The 19,154-nt window shown below is 36.9% G+C and overlaps 1 protein-coding gene across 1 annotated transcript in view; it reads left to right on the top strand.

Moving 5' to 3' along the window:
- HS6ST1 (heparan sulfate 6-O-sulfotransferase 1) overlaps window positions 1-19,154 on the top strand; it is a 186,644-nt gene that overhangs the window by 119,509 nt on the left and 47,981 nt on the right. The gene's annotated exons all lie outside the window — the stretch shown is intronic.

The following is a 19,154-nucleotide window of genomic DNA, read 5'->3' as shown; positions in this document are numbered from 1 at the left end:
AAAATAGCATAGATTATATACACATTATTAAAATAAAATCCTGTAAATTTGAGTAAGTAAAATGCCTTTAATCTGAAATGTAAAATTATGACAGAAGACCGATTCTGAACTGAAAATGAGAGAAAATCAGCATGGAGATGAAAAGCTTCAGGGAACCAATTTAATTTGGCAAAGGATTGAAGTTTTATCTTTTCTTATTCCTAGCACTTAGAATATTAGAGTGGGAGCATCTCAAAAGAAGAAATCCTGCAAAATGTTGATGCTATTGCAGCATTTTAGATGCCAGAAAGAGGTAAAGTGAGACAGACATCTGGCTTTCTTCAGCACTGTTTTTTCCTCAAATGAGTTTGAGATGAGTTCTTGGGAAAGGAGGAAGAACTATTGATGTCTGGCAGCAATGCTATGAGTGCTGCCCATGCTCGGACATGCCCACACACAAGTACATGCATACCAAGAATCTCAGTACTCAGTTGGAAGGAATTTGGGCTTGTCTCAAATTGGGATGAAATGTTTCACCCCAGAGAAGTTTATAATCTAAATTAAACGTTTCAGATTTTGCTTCCATCATTTGTCAATATGTTACACTTCTTCCAGGACCTTAATAGCTCTTTTTAGGGAAAGTGAGACCTGATTTATATAGAGAAACTGTCTCTGATCAGAATCTTGTAAATCAGAAGAATTACTCAGGATATATATCAGAACTTTCTGAAGACAAATAGGAATAGAGATATGATAAAAGAAAGGAATAAATTGCTCTTATTTTCATCACTGGAGGTAGGGAAATGTTGGAACAGAATTAAGATGCCAGAAATAGCTAGTACAAAACCAATAACTGGATAACAAAGACAGGATTTCCATATCCAAAGATCAGATAAGACTATTGTGTTATTTATTTAAAAAATCAGAATGAGAAACAACTCCTTACTCAGAATAGAATTGGAAAGTATTATATGAAATTTAGTGCCTAAAAGGTGTAGACTTCTTACTCTCTTACAGCAAGAGCAACAAAGAACCTTGTGGCACCTTAAGGATTCATTCAGAACAAAGTGTACAAGTAGACAGATTAACAAGTTGCTTCGTATTTTCTGGCTTCTCTCTGTTTCCTAAAATGCAAGTGCTTGGTCTCTGTCTGAACTCGTTAGACTCCTTTCAGAACTGAATTAGAAAGGAGCTGGGATAGATGAATGAATGTTTACCTGCCCTCACACGAGTAGAACTACAAATCTAGAAGTCAATCTTTAAAAATCCAAAGTCTTATTCTAATAACATACAATATTAGCTTGATTCCTTCAATTTTCAGTCTTCAGACATCCATTGTAAATAGATCAATCAACCTACCAGTATGTCTTTAGCAAAAAACATTCTAAATATGTTTTTCTAAATTCTAAATATACTGCTAGATACAAAATACCAAAACATGTAACTGCTTATGATTATAGCAAATATGTCAGAGAAAATGGTGTTGCTGTTTATGTGCCAAACAAATTAATGTCAATGCAGCCTATAATCACAGTATATTGAAAATACAATCATATTGTAAAATTACCACGGAAAGCAACAATCCAAATATATTGTGACCTTCTCAGTATTATATCCAGTAGCTATAAATCTGACAAATGCAAGATCCTGTAAATAGAGAAAGGTTGACTGGACTTTAGAAAGCATATGTAAAGACCTTATGGCTCTAAAATGAAGCCATTGTTCCTCCTTCCCCAAATATAATATACCATAATCTCTGGAAGGCAAGTGGAGTCTGGGTGAACAGTGAGAGGCTGTTTTTAGAGTAACTCAAGAATATCTTCTGATTTTGGAGTTACATTGGGGGTAATAGCTGCACCAGTTTTACTGAAGCTGCATCTATTTTTCAAAGTATCACCTTCTATTGATTCCAAGGGTGAAGTATGGTTTTCAATCCCACAAAAGGTTTCACTGGCTTGAGTCACTATGGTACATAACAACTTGATTTTTGCTTTCATTAATGCATATAATCTCAGGATACTAAGAAAAGAGCAAAATAATATTTGGGTTTCTACTTTGTAGATGGTGACATAGAGAAGCCAGACCTATTTAATTAGTTGATGCCCTTTTTATTTTAAGTGAGGTTCCAGTTTTAGGGTACATTTAATTTGTCTAAATGAGCCTATTTATCCTTAATGTGACAAAGAACAAATCACGAAACCATGAGTTCAATCTTCCTAGGATTTTCCGTCTGGTTCTTAACTTTTTTTTTCCTGCCAAACTTGGCTGAGTTCACTCATGACATTAGCTTCATCATAAATTGCACTTAATAATAAGCAGCTTGCATCTTAAGTAGGATGTATTAACTGGCTACAAATCTTGGTTTATAGGAGCTCTGCATGTATTAAGTGTGATGAATATTAAAGCAAATGTATTGTTTAATTATAACTATGATATATGCAAAGGAAAGTCAAGGAAACTTCATGCCAGAAAGAATACTTTTTTCCATCTACTAACTGTTAAGAAATCCCAGTTTGTGAATCTTCCTTGGAGAAATAGAAACTAAGGGGTAATCAAAACCCTGTTTTAAATATTATTTTATTCTCATTGCTTTGAACCAATTTGTTTATATATAACCTTTGGGTTAATCAAGTTTAGCTTTATTAGATTCTTTTCATTGGAAAATGCTAATGGGTTACTCTTTTAAGTCATTAAAAATTATGTGACTAAACTTGTTCTTTTCGCTATGTCACACTTCTTTCACTTTTTTTGTGCCTGTAGCATTCTAAAATATACACTTTGCAGATTATTCATTGGATACGAGGGGATACAAAACAAAATACCCCCCTAAAGTGCAAGTGCCAATTACTACAATTATATCCCTTTATGGGAGATAGAAAAGGTGCCATCTGTTTTGTCCTGCACACATCTTGTTAATTAATATATGTCTTACTTAGACTACTTCATTAGTGTCTTATTATTCTCCTAACACAGTAGTTGCCATCTACTTTTCACACATCTTCCTCTCTGCTGACTTCTAGATCAGATGGCAGGTGGCAAATAAAAATTGGTCCCAGTTTCTCCAGGATTTTTCAACAGATGCAGACCAACCTTTATGAGCTTCAAATAGCAATGTCTCTAATATAGTTATATATAAATTTGCATGGATGAACAAACCATATTATTCAACTTTCATCATTATATATAATTTTTATTTTTACAATTCAAGCTGAAGGGAAACAAGCAAAATGCATCCTCTCCTTTTTTGTTGACCTTAACAGGGCCAAAAATAAGTTTCCATAATGTGCTCATGAGGTTCCTGCATAAAATAGAAGTTTTCTTGATTCTCCATATTCCGCTTGCAATACATCTACCTTCTCTTGCTATCAAGTTGTTTTCATGAGAAGGTGAACCAGAATGATGTGGTAGGCCTGAAAAGGCCTAGCTTTGAATCCTTAATATTGGGCTAATTTTTTATTGGATTCATACTTACTCCAGATAGACCTCGACTTGTAGCCAGTCACTTAACAACTGTTCAAAGTTAGGACAGAGTTTTAAAAAGCTATATGCAACCTGTTTTTGAAGCTACAACTGCTACTCACCTCTCCCCCTTCACGGTCACATCTATGACCAGTTGCAGCATCCCATAGTCAGGTGACTGCAATTTGTGACTTTTTTTTTGCCAGTTTCTCACATTTTTTGCCAGTTTCTGGCAAAAAGACATTGATTGAATATGCTGGATTCTCTTAACAACCCCATGATTTGTTTCATGAGCACCTAATCCACTATAAAAAAACATGATGACGCGCTTTATGATTGTCATAAAAATGGTCACAAAATTGACTCCAGTCACCTGGTGTCTTACTTTATGACTGCAGCAACTTATGACTGAAATTCTAACCTCTATCATAGTTGCAAGTCAAGGACCAACTGTACTATTATGGTCATGAAATTCAGGCACACTCATGAATGCACTATGCACAGGTCACAGGAGGTTCCTCCGGTTATTCCAAATGCATTTCCTTGACACCCCTCGAAGACTTCTGGTATAAAATTGCTCCTGCAGGTCCTTGGTTTAAGACCTGTCTCCAGATGATTGCTTGGCCCCCATTCTCTTTTACATGTCATGCAAATACGAGATGCCTGTCTCCAGCTTTATTGTCTCCAGCTTTGTCACAATGTATCAGTCCTTTCTTCATCCTAGCAACACTGCTTATCTCAGCCTAGCACTCTGCAGATCCCAGCCTCAGCCAGGTTTCTGCTAAGCAAACAGACAAGCACTAACAAAACTAATTATTTAATGCCAAATATATTATCCACACAACAAGCTTACAGCAAGCAATTAGTGACTGTAGCCCCAAACTCACTTGTGAAAGCTTTGTTCCATTGTGATAGTCCAATCTTCAGACTTTCATTCATATATGCATATGTATACGGATGTCTCTGGCAAGAAGAGGTGAAAGCTATAAATGGCAATTACTTTTTATTTATTGGGAGTTTAGTTTAAAGCATTCAGATTGAGAAGGAGCCCATGCCTTAGATAAGGCAATTCCTGTGAGATAGATGATGGTTCAGCTAACTAATGGAAGAAAAAAAGTTCAGACCAGTAATTAGAATGAAAACTCCCTCCAAACAGTATTAGGAAGAAATGGAAACCATAAAGTTTTCTGAAATATTTATAAGGAAAATAATTAATGGGAGAAAATTATTAAGATGAGGACCTTCCCTTCTTTTTTTTTTTTATCAGCTTTATACATTTCAGGAGACTTAATAATATATTATTGTGAAAGCATGATTATAACCCCTCCCCTTGAGATGAATGGCAGAGGGATGAAGCTTATTGGAGAAAATGTCGTGCTTATTGCTTATGGCTTATTGTATCAATTTTTTAGTAAGAAATATCTTGGCTAAGCTTGCCAGTTCCCTAAATGTGTTCCAGCCTGATTTAGCTGTTAAGCAATTCAAAGTGATCCACAACAGTATCCGTTTGTTTATGTTTTTCACTCTAAAGACTTTGCAATATTTTAACAGGTAAGAGGTCCCTACTTCAGCTAAGGAACATGGAGCAGGGAGTGACACTGGTTGAATATAACTGGGTTGTAATGATTTTCTCCTTCAGGATGGAGTCGGAAGGATTATATTTCAATTATGAACTTAGTAATATTCTTCCTTCTTATTCTATTCTTGTGAAGTCCATGAGCCAAGGAGATCATATTATTATATAGGCATGGTTGCAAAGTCTTAATACTCTGAAGTGCAGCAAATATGTCTTTCTCTTTAGACTAACCCATTGCCTTTGCTCAATCCGTCACCGCTAACACTCCTTTCTTTGTAATAGTGGAAAATATCTGTAGCTGAGAGTTGAGTTGTAGTTTCTATAAGCTTGCTTTTCTTCCTGCAGACATTTCATTACCACCGTAGATAACTTTATTCCCCCATATATGGCTGATGCTACCTAGCCTGGCAATGAAACAACCTTAAAAAAAAAAAAAGCAGCACACTCAGAGATCACTAAGAACCTCACTTCTTTAATTCTCTTTTTGACTACTTTCGTTTTTGAATTCAGTAAATGAAGAAAAAATAGCATTGCCATCCTTGTGATAATAACATGATGGTTGTCACTCACTCTGTCTATCACTTGACTTATTTAGTGGGTTTGTATACTGCTCCAATTGCAGCCAAGTGATTTACGTACCTTATTCTATAAAATAAGATTTTAAACATACATTGAAATCAAGCAAGGAACAAACCGCTCACAATTCTGTGCCAAGGACAACAAGCAACTCAGTTCAAAGAGAATGCTACATTGCAAAAGGGGACATTTCATAACGTTTCTATACCAAAGGCCTCTATACACCTTTGGCCAGCTTTTAATCACCTTTCTAAAGCCCAGTCAAGTTAAGTAATGTGTCTCTTAAGGGAATTACTGATGCAATGTATGTGATAGTCTGCTCTACTAAAGAACTTCAATTCTCATTCTAACTCAGCTTGGTGTCTGACTGATCCCAGCAAAACCTCAACATATCGGAAATATGGTTGCAAAATAAATTATAGTATATGTGAACATGCACATCAGGGTAAGTAATACCCTAAGAAATAAGATGGACAGTTTTTGTAATGCTGAGATCTGTGAAAGAAAGTACTGCTGCATCTTCAATTTCCCAATATATTTTTCTCCTTGTGAAAGAGGCTTTTGTTTGCCTGTTACATGAAAAGTATTCTCTCTTGGAATTTAGTTAAAGAATGGGAAACCAGGAAAGCTGCAATTCTTAGATTATTTGTACTCTGAAAATGAAAATGCTCTTTAACCAATGCCAGAGCTAAGGTAAGGGCATAATACCGCTCATTCCATCCATGGGAACTTCACCAAATGTTCAACATTTGGGGAGCAGGAGTAAAGCTACTTTGCTATCAGATTGAAAACAGTAATAAAGCAATGCAAGGGAAATTTGCAGTACTATGCTTAGCACTATTCAGGGCCAAATTATAAATGAATAGTAGCTGAATAACCTTTTGTAAACAGGAAAGCTGTTATAGAAGACTGAAGCTCCATACTCCATTTCCATTCCACCTAACTGTACCTTCTTGCATGGAGTTGAAAAAACACGAAGTGCAATTTGCTCAAACCTTTTGCAGAATTAAAAGTGTCCTCATCCTCCTTTCTAATCCTAGCTATTTTATTTTTGAAGTGGCTGTCCCAATTCAGTCATAAACATACTTTCTTCTAACACCATTTTCCATTCTTCCACTGCTCTTTTGTATAAGCCAACATTGAGAGAATGGTTAGCATCAGTGTTGGGTTGCTACCGATTCACCCCGGATTGGGCAAACTGGTGGCGGCGAGAGGCTCCACCCACCCACCCAGACGCACGTGCACACCCCCATGAGCGAACCGGTAGCGAGGGGTTTTGAAATCCAACCCTGGTTGGCATAACTCCTGCTTCTAGTTTCACTAAAGTGCCCCAATTTGACCAAGCCAACACATAACATTCCTGGTTATTTTAATTTTGCAAAATATCATTGGAGAAGCCATACAACAAAGAACATGCTCTTCCCTCATTTCTAAGAACAGAGAGGCTTAGTGGATTAATCTGTGTTCTGGGACCATGAATCAAATTACAGGACAGGATTATTATTAAGATTGAGGCTACTTATCAATTCTCTGATGGGAAATTGGTCCCTTTTGATCAGAGCAATAGCAGGAAGTGTCTATAGCAAATCTATTTCAGAGCAAAGGGAGTGGGAGAGGAGATATGGCTCTAGTGACACAGAAGATTATCTTTTTAATGTGAGTTTTTTCTTGAGGTAAATTTTGCTGAAGAAGATTTCAATGTCAGTTTTGTAGGGTTATTTCATGCAATGCTTGCATTTCTGTTGGAATTCTTTTGTGTGTATGCATGTTTCCTCAGATAAATATAAAAGAATAAAGGAACCCATTTCATGCTAATTCAAACTATTGGTCCAACTGCCTTGTTACTTTAATCTCCAACTACTTAATTCTCCTTGATGGAGGATCAGATTTTTCCAATTCCCAAATAGTCCTCAGTACTTACTGAGGAAGTTCCCTTAGCTATGGACATGATAATCATCCTATGATTCGGCACTTTTACTGAAGTGGAGCCTCGATCCTGGGTCTTCTTGGTTGCAATTCAATCCTTTAAACACTGTACCCCACAGGATCATCAAAGCAGAACATTAGGTTGGGTTCTATTTTTGCTGCCCTTATTTTTGTTTCTTAGCAATAGATGTGAAAACTATAGGTGACTGAAGATTTTCCCATCAAGTTTATATCAGAGAGAAGAAAAGGCTCCTCTGTTTGATATTTTTATCAAATGCCTATATCTCTGGTATGAAATAAAATATTTAAGATGTGTTTAAGGCATCATTCTTGTCTACAATAATCTGAGTTTGCCTAAGAATCTTCTGTCAGGTCAATCCAAGTGAAAAATGAAAGGTTGAGTGTCTTAAGGATTTAATACTAGCTGGAACCCTGAAGTGGTATATTTAATATTGCACCTAGTCCAGCATATGAAAAGTTCCAAATTTCAGGAATATTGCTCTTTCAAAAGCACAGCAGTAATTTTGGTACCAGAAAAAGCATAACCATTCCTCTTTAATGTCACCAAACACAGTTTGGCTGTGAATAAACAGTTTGCAACCCAGAACATTCATTTGTGTCTCTTTTCAAGCAGACTTATCATATAAACAATAATCACTTCCATTTGGAATAAACCTGAATGAAAATAATAGACAAGTTTAAAATAAATGATAAATTTTCTCTTTGGTGATAACAACCTATGGTGGAAGCCTCCTTAAAACCCCTAGTGCAGTGATGGCTAAACTTTTCCAGACTGAGTACCCAAAGCACATGCATGTGCATGAATGCGTGCACGCCCAAACCCCAAAAATGCATTGCGCATGTGGCCCCTGCACATGCCCCACCCCTCTGCACATGCACTCGTGGCCCCCTGCACACGCCCCGACCCCCGTGCATGTGCACACGCCCTGCTCCCCCCACACACACACAGGCGTCGACCCCTGCGCATGCGTGGGAGAGTCCTGATGACCAGCTGGCTGGCGGGAGGTGTGCATACATATCCGGCAGAGCTTAACTGGAGCGATGGCTCACGTGCCCACAGAGAGGGTGCTGCGTGCCACCTGTGGCACACGTGCCAGAGGTTCGCCATCATGCCCTAGTGTTTTACATGAAGTTATACAGTTAGAAGAGGTTATTTAGACTATCATGTTCAATCAACTGCTCAGTGCTGGAATCTAACAAGCTCTCCAGCTTTGCTTGAACTTGTCCTATGAAGACAACTCCACCTCTTTTTAGGTAATCAGTTCCATTTTCCATCTATTTTAATCGTGAAGGAAATTTTCTCAACACTTTAGTGGATGACATTTCTATGTTCATTATAGAGTGCAAGTCCTGCACTCTGAGAATAATAGAGAGAAGATCCTGATCTTTTTCTGTACGTCATCCCTTCAGTATTTAAAAATGTGGTGTCATATGGATTCTTTTTTTTAATCCCATCCCTGAGGCTACATTGTTGCTGTTATTAATATCCATTCAATGTTATTCATGGAAAGAATGACTTGGATACCATTCAGTCAGATCTTACTGGCAAATTGATAGGGTTTTTTTTTCAAGGTACAATTTCAGATGCAAACATGCAAACATTGATATTATTGTTAGTATCAATCATCATTAGTAATAGATGCCCAGTTTGAAAATGTGTGTGTGGGGGGTTGGTTTACCTCAAAATTTCTTCCCACCAGGAGAGTTTTATGGACATTTTGTAAACCATATCAAAATACTTTATTATGTAAAATAATCCAATAACAGAGAAAACAGTCATGTATTGGAGAATACTTGATATAATTTACATAACACTATTAATATAAACTGAATCTTCCTATCATGTTCTATTTGTAATAAAGACAGGAAAACAGATAAGATAGAACTTATCCTTACTATTTCTGGCATAGAGATTGTCATGGAAAGCAGTATATCAAATCACAAATGTTGAATACAATTGCAAACTCTGATAGAGTCTTTAGCTTGGCTTCTTTCAGTAAACACCCATTAAAAATGTAGAGCCATTCTTATAGCCGTAGTTAAATGAACTCCATTTTCCTGGCTTTTTGAACCATTTAGGTTTTCTCTTCTGCTCAGCACCCCTCACCTCTACACCTTCCCTTCTCAATGCAAACATTATGAAAGTATAAAAGTTGCTAAATATCTACTTCTATGATATTTAAATGGGATGCCATGCAGAGAATCCCTCTAGGTAGCTGCTTTGGTTCAAAGCCAAGCCTGCATTTGTTATACAGAGAATTCATTATAATACATTAATATGTAACATGTGGCATTATATCTCTATCTGTATTGCCATTATTTAGTGATACAGTGATTTATTATGTTTTGCATTTGCATTATGTTCACCATAGTTTCGCAAAGAACCATAAATGATTAATTAATCTGCAAAATATTCTTATAAAAATTTATGGCTCTTTTTTAAATACTGTAAAATTATCCACTTTAGGATTGCATATCCAAAACAACGAAAATTGTCTTTTCGTAGCATGCTCTTAATATTAGAAAAAATCTCATTCCCTCTTTTCTTTATTATCTGATTATAATTCACTTATAAAGCTTCATTTTTTCATTGTGCTTCATACCCATGGGATTTCAACAGATTAAATTCATTTAGGATATTGGCTAATATTAAAAAAAATAGAATCTCTATTTATCCAGCACATTTTCTGTTTTTAAAAACTAAGCATTGCTGGAAGTGTCAGCCAGGCTAATAGATATGCTGAGATTTGTAGTCATTAAAAATGCTGTCAAAAGTTTGGTCAGGAATACCTGTCCAAAGCAGAGAGATCCTCGTCCATTTGCAAAGCAGCTTCTCCCAAGTTGGCATCCCAACAAATGTGCTGAGCTATCTTTCATTAGCCCAAACATAACCAGAAGAATCAGGCATTCGCTACTATCAATAGTAGCAAAAAATGATAAAATATTCATGGTAACATCTGGATTTAATCTCCACTTGGGTCTTGACATCCTGAGATCATAACAATTTCTTCATTTAGCGCTGATTACCACAGGTGCCTAGATCCCTGGATCATTTAAGTCTTCATTCAACACATTTTTAAAAATTAAGATTAAGGAGGTGTTTTCTAAAGTTTCTTGAAAGGATTGTTTATCCAGAAGTTTCTTATCTGGTAGAGCAGTTAAACTGCTTCACTAGAAACATGGAGACTGGTATTCTGTCCTTCCTTAGGCATGAAAGGAAGGGACCTTCTTCTCAGCCCAACTCAAGCGGTGGTTGTTGTGGGGAACACAGCATTACTATGTGTACACCACATTAAAAAGACAAGAAAGATGAAGGAGCCATTTCCTCTGCAAACTCACAGCGCATAAATGAAAATTAAATTCTCTATCCTTTTGCAAGAGAATGGGGGAAGAAAGAGGATTCTTGGACCTTTCCCATCTCATTGGTTGGAGGATTTGACACAGAACTCTCAAAATCAACCTGTAAACCTAAAGTATGTTCCTCCCTCATCCAAAAAAGTGAGTAGAGTTCACTTATGGATACATTCTTGTAAGGCCACACAGGCACATGTAATCTTAAACCTTTGACTTAATTTTTTTTTAAAAAATGAAATCATTTTAGCCTCCCCAATTCTGCAGCTTTGGGGCAGCTAGCGAAACATGACAAGGTAGCCTGGTAGGAAGGAAGGGAGCTTGCAAATTATCTTAATTAGAAAATCATATATATTTAATATTTTATTAAGACAAAAGATGTAAAGAATGGGAAAAAGGAAAATAAAATGCATTGTATCATGGAACGTTTTGGAAATGCGTGGGTAAATCTCAAGTTATATGCTTGATTTTGGAACATCTTGGAGCTGATTAGGAAGAAGTCACATTTGCACAGCAGACTGGGTACTTCTTTTAGCACAGGGGTGTCAAACTCGATTTCATTGAGGGCCACATTAGGGTTGTGTTTGACCTCAGGGGAGGGGCCAGGGTGGGCGTGGCCATCACTCCTATCGGGGGTGCCTGTGGTGGCCCAAGTGCTCTGCCAGCGAAAACAGGCTCCCAAGCTCCATTTTTGGCTGCCACAGCCTCCTGCAACCCTCTGTCAGTGAAAACAGAATTGTTTTCACTGACAGAGGGTTGCAGGAAGCCGTGGCAGCTGAAAATGGAACTCAGGAGCCTGTTATCACTGGCAGATGCATCACAGGCCAGTCTTTGCTGTTTCCAGGGTGGCCCCGCGGGCCAGATCTAAGTACCCCGCGGGCCAGATCCGGCCCCTAGGCCTTGAGTTTGACACCCCTACTTTAGGACTTCTAAAAAGTTTAAGAAAGATATGCTTCCACATATTATATCCACTAGTGAAAACAATACATATAATATCAATTATTCTAGTTCCAGGGCTTGCAAAATATTTAGTAGTTGCCTTTGAAAATGCTGCAGAAGACCCAGATTATTATGTATGATGTATTACAGGTAATGAATGTATACTAAGAATTCATTCATGTTCCAATAATTCTGATTGCAAATTCTCTTGTCCCTTTTTGGGGTAATTGACACACTTCCACATTGCTGATATCTATTCATAAATTTAAGGTGGTATATGATGAAGATCTTTCTTTTCAAACTATCTGAAATGTCACAGAAGCTGTTACTTTGTTTAATGTTGTACAAGGCCAGCAAAATGCAGTTCAAAGTGCCCTTAAAACAATGGGACAAATTTGAGATGGACACAGAACCTATTTTTATGTAAGGACTACATTATACAGGCTTAAAGAGAGCAGTTGTTTTCTTTCCTGTTTTGTTTCACAGCTGGCAATAGAACCGCAACTGGGCATGTCATTCCATCCCTTGCCATCTGCTAGAGCAGTGTTTCTCAAACTTGACAACTTTTAAGATATGTGGACTTCAACTCCCCAGTCAATCTGCTGGTTGGAGTCCAGGCTGAGAAACACTACAGGAATGATTTTTCTCTTGAATTAGTGCGTTAACCACCAATTAGAACTTCAGGAAACCAACTATCTTATTCATTGGTGGGTGTCCCTATTTGCAACCTCAGACAAGACAGCCAGTTTGGTATAGGGGTTAAGGCACCAACCTAGAAACCAGGAAACTATGAGTTCTGGTCCCACCTTAGTCATTTGGGACCAGTCATTCTCTCTCAGACCAAGTCTCAGCTTCCCTCGGACTGTGCTCACAAAGACACAAGGAATACGCTTGACTCAGAAACTCGGAGTATCTTGGTTTATTCGTGACATCAGCTCTTTACGGAAGCCGGAATGCAAGCAAACCAAAGACGCGGCTACCGTGCGCTACAAACAGAGTCCTTTTATAGGACTATGCCTAAATGTAAGCAGCTGTGAGGATTTTACACTTCCCGCTGTCTCTCTCCATGTGCACAACGATGATGTCATCCGTGCTGTTCTCATCAATGCTGCTTGCTTCCGTCTCTCTTTTATACCCCCGTGATCCCCGTAAACACCCGTGCACTGTAAACTCCTAGTCGCCAGCCTAACCCCAGCACCAGCACCCATGTAGACCACCTCCCCCCTCCGGCAGGTAGGATATCCATGGCTCAGCGTTCATGCTTATGGTGTCGAGTGCTTCTTGACGCTCGACACCAAGCTTATAGGGATGTTGTGGGGAAAATAGGAGAAGGATGAATTACTAGGTAGATTTGCCACCCTGAGTTATTTATAAAAATGGGGACGGGGAAAGGAAAGGAAAGGGCAGACTACCGCCATAAAGACATGCAACCAGTCAACCACATCCCAGTATTTTCCTATATGTAACCTATCTCTGATTGTTCTAGCTGCTATTCCTCATACCCATCTCTCTAATTGATGGAAGAAGCCACAGTGTTTAAACTTAGAGCTTGTTATCAAGTGAAATTACTACTCTTGTAAATGCCATCCTGCAGGCAGGATTGAATCATTAGAAAAGCCAGGGCGCTTGAAATAAACTGTTTCTCAAACCAGTTTGTACATCTTTACCTCTTTTCACATTTCCAGAAACAATGGCAAAAGGCCTTTATTTTTTTTTTTCATATTAGTTCTTTATGTTATCACAGAATCAAGCAGTACCTCATCATAAACTATTTTCTTCTGTTATGCTGTCACTCACAGAAATAACTGCAGATTCACAGAACTATACTTTATTGAAAGCAATTGGGTTTGAGTGTTTCTTGATAGTCCTGGCCCAAGAAACCTGTTTCTAAAAGAAATGTTTCTGAAAACCTTAACTTACAATCTTTTCTTTTATGGTTGTGATCTGTTGACAATCCAACATTTTTAACCAAAAGTTTTCCTTTATCATTTTTATATACTTAGGTCCAGACCAATAGTTTTTTTTGAGACAGTTTTCTCCAAGTGGCCAAATGCCAGAAGAGAATATTTGGCTAGTTTAATCATCAAATGCAAATATGGACAAATAGATAAATTTGATTGAGGAACGGCAGAATCTGGTTATCTAAAATGTTAGCATACTAGGGGATGCAAGAAGGTGCAAGAGGGTGAAATATATAGATATATTTCTTTACGATATAGATCATAAAGATAGAAACAATATAGATTGTTTCTAAATTGGATGCATTAACCATAGCTTCAACAAGACCCAGAAGAATGATATAAAATCTCAAAGAAAGGTATAGTTAGTAGCATCCATATTTCTAAGAGAAAAGCTTATAGCAAGATAATGCAAAGCAATAAACCACTGTACTTGCATTCCATCTAAAAGCCGTCTTATGGGAATGGTTGGAAAACTATGAACCACTGTAGGAAAAATAAGGGGTTCAGCATGTTTGGAAAAGCAGCCACTGAGGACTTGTATATAGAGTCATTGACGAAATTTGTAAAAATTTTCCCTTTATCGGAGCAGGCTTTCCTCTCTGTCTTTTCCCCTAAACATGGTTGGATATAGCCTTAATTCTTTGCTTTCTGCCATTTTTACTTTTTGCCCTTTTTCTTTTTTTCAGCTTTCACTTAATCCCCTCTTTAGGCAGTGTACTAGAACTGTGGACAAATATTCCAAATATGTCTCATTGGAACATAGCTTTGAAGAATATAGAAGTTAACAGACTTCTTTTTAAAAGTGCTGCTTTTCACATACCATAACTTCAAGAGAAGCCACCGACACCAAGAGGTCAAATAACAAACTGTGACCCAATGGCCTCCAGACTGAAGGGCTTCAAGAAATAAAGATGATCTTTTAATGGAAAGGTTTTTGTTCAAATCCTCTTACATATTTACCCACTTTGAAAATTCACTTGATGAGTCTATCCATTTTTTTAATTTGTCTTTTTTTTCCACTCAAGTGATTTAGCATTTCTGTGTGCTACAATACCAACTTTATTCAAAACAAGTTAGATTTATTTGCGTACAAATCAATGGCAGCTTGTGCCTCAGAAGCACTAGTTATTGTCTCTTAGCTTTCCCAAGAAAGGCCAGAATTATTCAATTTTTTAAAGTCATATCTCACTGTTCAATTAGAAACTCTAGTAATAGGTTAGCATAACTTTGCAGGGTGCAGTATGTAGTGCCAAATATATAGCGTCAAAGTTTCTTGTAGAATTTTATGCATTGTTGGTTTCCCAATTCCCAGAGAATTGATGATATTGTAGGTTGTTTTGATGCAAAGTTCTTACATCATAAAATATAACTTTCCAGGGGTTGACTGGATATATTTTTAAAAAGTAATAGCAGTGATCAGCCAGTTACATATTGCAGGCAAGACACACACACACAGATTTGTCTATGAAATCATGAAGAAGCAAGCTTGATTTGAAGGAGATTTACTATTGATGTTGCAGTTGTTATTCCAAGTATAGATTTCTTATAGATTGATATGTGCAAAATATTGTTTTTTTTAAATGACATGTCGCTATTACCATCCCAAAAAGAGAACTTTTAGTATGTTAAGCCCGTTCAGTATTTAACTTCAAAGCTGCTGTCTTTGTTTATTTTATCATTAATAGTTTCCTGATTGCCTGTGGTCTCAGCTTTGTTATAAACATTAGGGCTAGTTAAAACATGGAAAAGTGATATTTTACACAGTGCTTTTGCTGAAGCAAATTTCCTTGAAGCGTTAAACAAACTATATCCTCATGAAATTTGACATGGCTGCTTCAAAATTGGAGTATTCCCACAAGTACTTTTGCTGGGACTACCAGCAACTGTGCATGCTCATGTCCATATGGGCAGTCGGAGAATAATATCAAAATTATAATGCTGAGCCTTGTGGAAAAGGTGGCTGCTTTAAATCATCACTGAGGGTTGCTCTGTTCATGTCAATATACCTGTGAAGCTCCCCTTTTTAATGCTTTATAGAGTCCTTTAAAACATGCAAATAATATACTCTGCTAGATGCATAAAGAAATACTCTTATGGGAATGGCTCCCTTTGAAAGATAAACTGAGGTTCTGTTTATTGCTGAAGAATGCAGGTGCAAATGTCTAAAAAATCAAGCTTTGCCACTGAACTCATGCTTTATATAAGACAACCAATTTTATTCCAACTATAATAATTTTAATGTCTCATACCCTCTTGATTTCAAACAGACACTACTTAACTGGGAGCTAGATTAAGTTTTCTCTTTTCCATAATAGTAAACAAATTTTAGTTGATATTTCAGTTAGCCTACATAAATCCAAGGCCGAATCTTTTGGATAAAAGTATTTTTGTGCTGTTGTCTATCCTCTGAGTCATGTGTGAGTATAATCCTCAAACTCTCATATCTTCCATAGAAAAGGTTCCAGCAACCTTTGAAGTCACTTCACTAGTATCTAATCTCTGATTCATTGTTATAGCAGAAGTATTAAATGTCCTCATTAATCAAGGGTCCATGTCACCCAACTGCATCCTATAACTCTGCTAACTAGCTCATTCTCTGAATGACAGAACTTGACTATCCACATACTTGCAAAGGTTGTTTAAACAAGCCCAAGTATGAAATGTTTTGCATTGTGTGCAAGGTTCTTCATATTAGCTTCCCAATCATTGCCTATAAAAAAGATTCCTATAAAAGAATCTTTAAAAAATTAAAATGAGGTAAAGCATGAGCTAGCATGTGTCAAAGGAGATCCTGCTGGTGAGTTAAGGAGACCAAGGTATTCATTTGATCATTTTGATTGTACTCCCCTGCAACTTTTCCGGATCCATTGTACAGATTTATCTGAATTTACATAGAATTAGAAATGCAACAAGCGCACTCTATTGTTACAGAAAGGATGTATGGGTGTCTTTTATGCAACAAATTACAGCAAAGTATTCTCTTTCTCTTTCTTTCTTTCTTTCTTTCTTTCTTTCTTTCTTTCTTTCTTTCTTTCTTTCTCTTCCCTCCCTCCCCCCCTCTTTCTCCCTAGCACTAAAGGTGTTGATATTTTCATTATGTATCCAGTGCAACCTCTGTTCTAGATATTACTAACCAATGAGAGCTATCCTGCAACATATCCAGTGAATGTTCCAACAATGTAATGGGGTCTTCTGATCTTGAAGTAGCCTGTTTTAAAGTCATCACTTTTGGAGCTACCATAATAAATGGAATGGACTATTTTTTTTTTTTAATTTGATTTATATGCCGCCCTTCTCCGGAGACTCAGGCGGCTTACAATGCGTTAAGCAATAGCCTTCATACTTTTGTATATTTATACAAAGTCAGCTTATTTCAAGGTTCAATCATTTCTGGAACATCAGAATGGCCCACAGAATATCCTGTGATGAAATTTTTGCATACTTTCCAAGGCAGAATAATGTTATATAAGACAGTTATATGGGTAATATGCAGAAAGGATTATATAATGTAAATAGGCTTTTTTAAAATATCAGGAGCCAATTACTTTATTTTTCTCTAAGTAACTGTAATACTTTCCCTTTTGTTAGGGGGGCAACTATGAATTGTCTATGAATTGCTGTTAAAAAGATTTCTAAACCTTAGTTGCCTAAAATAATTTTGCCTTATTTTGAAGATTTCACAGATGTCTGGCTGCTTCCATCCAGTGGTTTCTGTTGGATGGTATACTAATGTAAAGCAGTATCGCTTATCTACAATCATTTTCTTTAGATATGGTTGGTTTGTCAGCGGAGTAATCATCACCAAAATGGATTTCCTTCTTCTACATTTGCCATTGTTCATTACACAAATCTCAAAAGCTGACTGTCTGCATAGCTTTTTTGCACCTCTTCAAAATAATTTTGCAATGTTACAAATAAACTGAAAAAAGCTAGTGGTTTGTGGGTTGGGAGAAAAATTCAGGGCAAACGTAGTCATATCTCTTTAAAGTTTCAACTAGTATTTATGATACGAAGTTCCATAGTTTTCTGAGAAAAAAGAATAATATGATAATGGGGCAGGGAATGTTACCTAATTTTTGCACTTTGAAGAACTACCGATTAAACAGTTTCTGTGAATTGGAATCGACAGCCAGTTTGGTCATCCCAAAAGATCTGACTGGGCCTACCTTAGCTTTTTCAGTTTGGAGCTTTGCAAATTTATTGAAGCTGCAACTTGAATTAATTTACAATTTTCTTTCTTTCTTCTTTTAACTAAGAACCTGGTTATTACTATAACAAAGTACAGTAGTAATAGCAGTAGTTGTTGTAATTGTCAGAATAGATCTTTTCTTCCTCTGAATAGGTTGCAACAATTTAGTGTCAAAACATCCAAATGCCTTACAATCAGTCATCAAGGATCATTAATTCCATATTCTTTGTACTGTAGTTTAGTGCTAAATTAGTATCTGCCTACAGTTAGGGATGCTCCTTTCAAAATTTTTATCACTTTATTTGTGAAGCATCCCAATTATTTATAATATGTGAAAGTTATTATATAGAATAAGGGCATTGATAGGTTAAATGGGCAGTGGGAGATAGCTGCTCCAATTCAAAAACATTGCCTGCCACTAGGATGACTTCTGTAGCATTTAGGTGCAGTACAGTTTTCTTTACAAAATCCATATTATAGCAAAACCAACTCAAGATCAGAAATGAGCATGAGCTTTTTGAATATTCCAGAATCCTACAATAGACAAGAAGATAAACCAATGCTATTTTTTAAAATGGAATGGAGGTGGAGAGAGAAGAGAAAGTGTCAAATATTCAAGTCATATACAGGTATTCATCAAATTATGGCCACAATTGAGCCCAAAAATTCTGTTGGTCAGTGAAACATTTGTTAAGTGAGTTTTGCCCTGTTTTATAACCTTTCTTGCTACAGATGTTAAGTGAAGCATTGTAATTGTTAAGTTAGTAGCGCGGTTGTTAAGTGAATCTGGCTTCCCCATTGAGTTTGCTTGTCAGAAGGTCTTAAAAGATGATCACATGACCCTGGGACACTGCAACTGTCATAAATATGAGTCAATTGCGAAGCTTCTGAATTTTGATCACATGACCTTGGGGATGCTGCAATGGTCATAAGTGAAAAATGGTTATAAGTCACTTCTTTCAGTCCATTGTAACTTTGAATGGTTCCTAAATGAACTGTTGTAACTCGAGGACTACCTGAGTTGGTCGTTTGGTCTTTCCAAAAAACAGCCTGTCTGAGTACCAATCCTTTGGGTTTCAGTATAAAAAAACCCTCTGAAATGGAGCCTGGCAGTTTATTTCTGCAAATGTAATTCTTAGTTTCCCTTCGGCAACTTTTCTGGTCTGAATATTGTCCC

The sequence above is a fragment of the Pituophis catenifer genome, unplaced genomic scaffold (assembly GCF_029215685.1).
Source record: "Pituophis catenifer annectens isolate HBS135680 unplaced genomic scaffold, rPitCat1.0.hap2 SCAF_6, whole genome shotgun sequence".
Classification (NCBI taxonomy): Eukaryota; Metazoa; Chordata; class Lepidosauria; order Squamata; family Colubridae; genus Pituophis; species Pituophis catenifer.
Note: the sequence above shows the minus strand (reverse complement) of the source record. Positions and strands in the feature narration are given on the sequence as shown.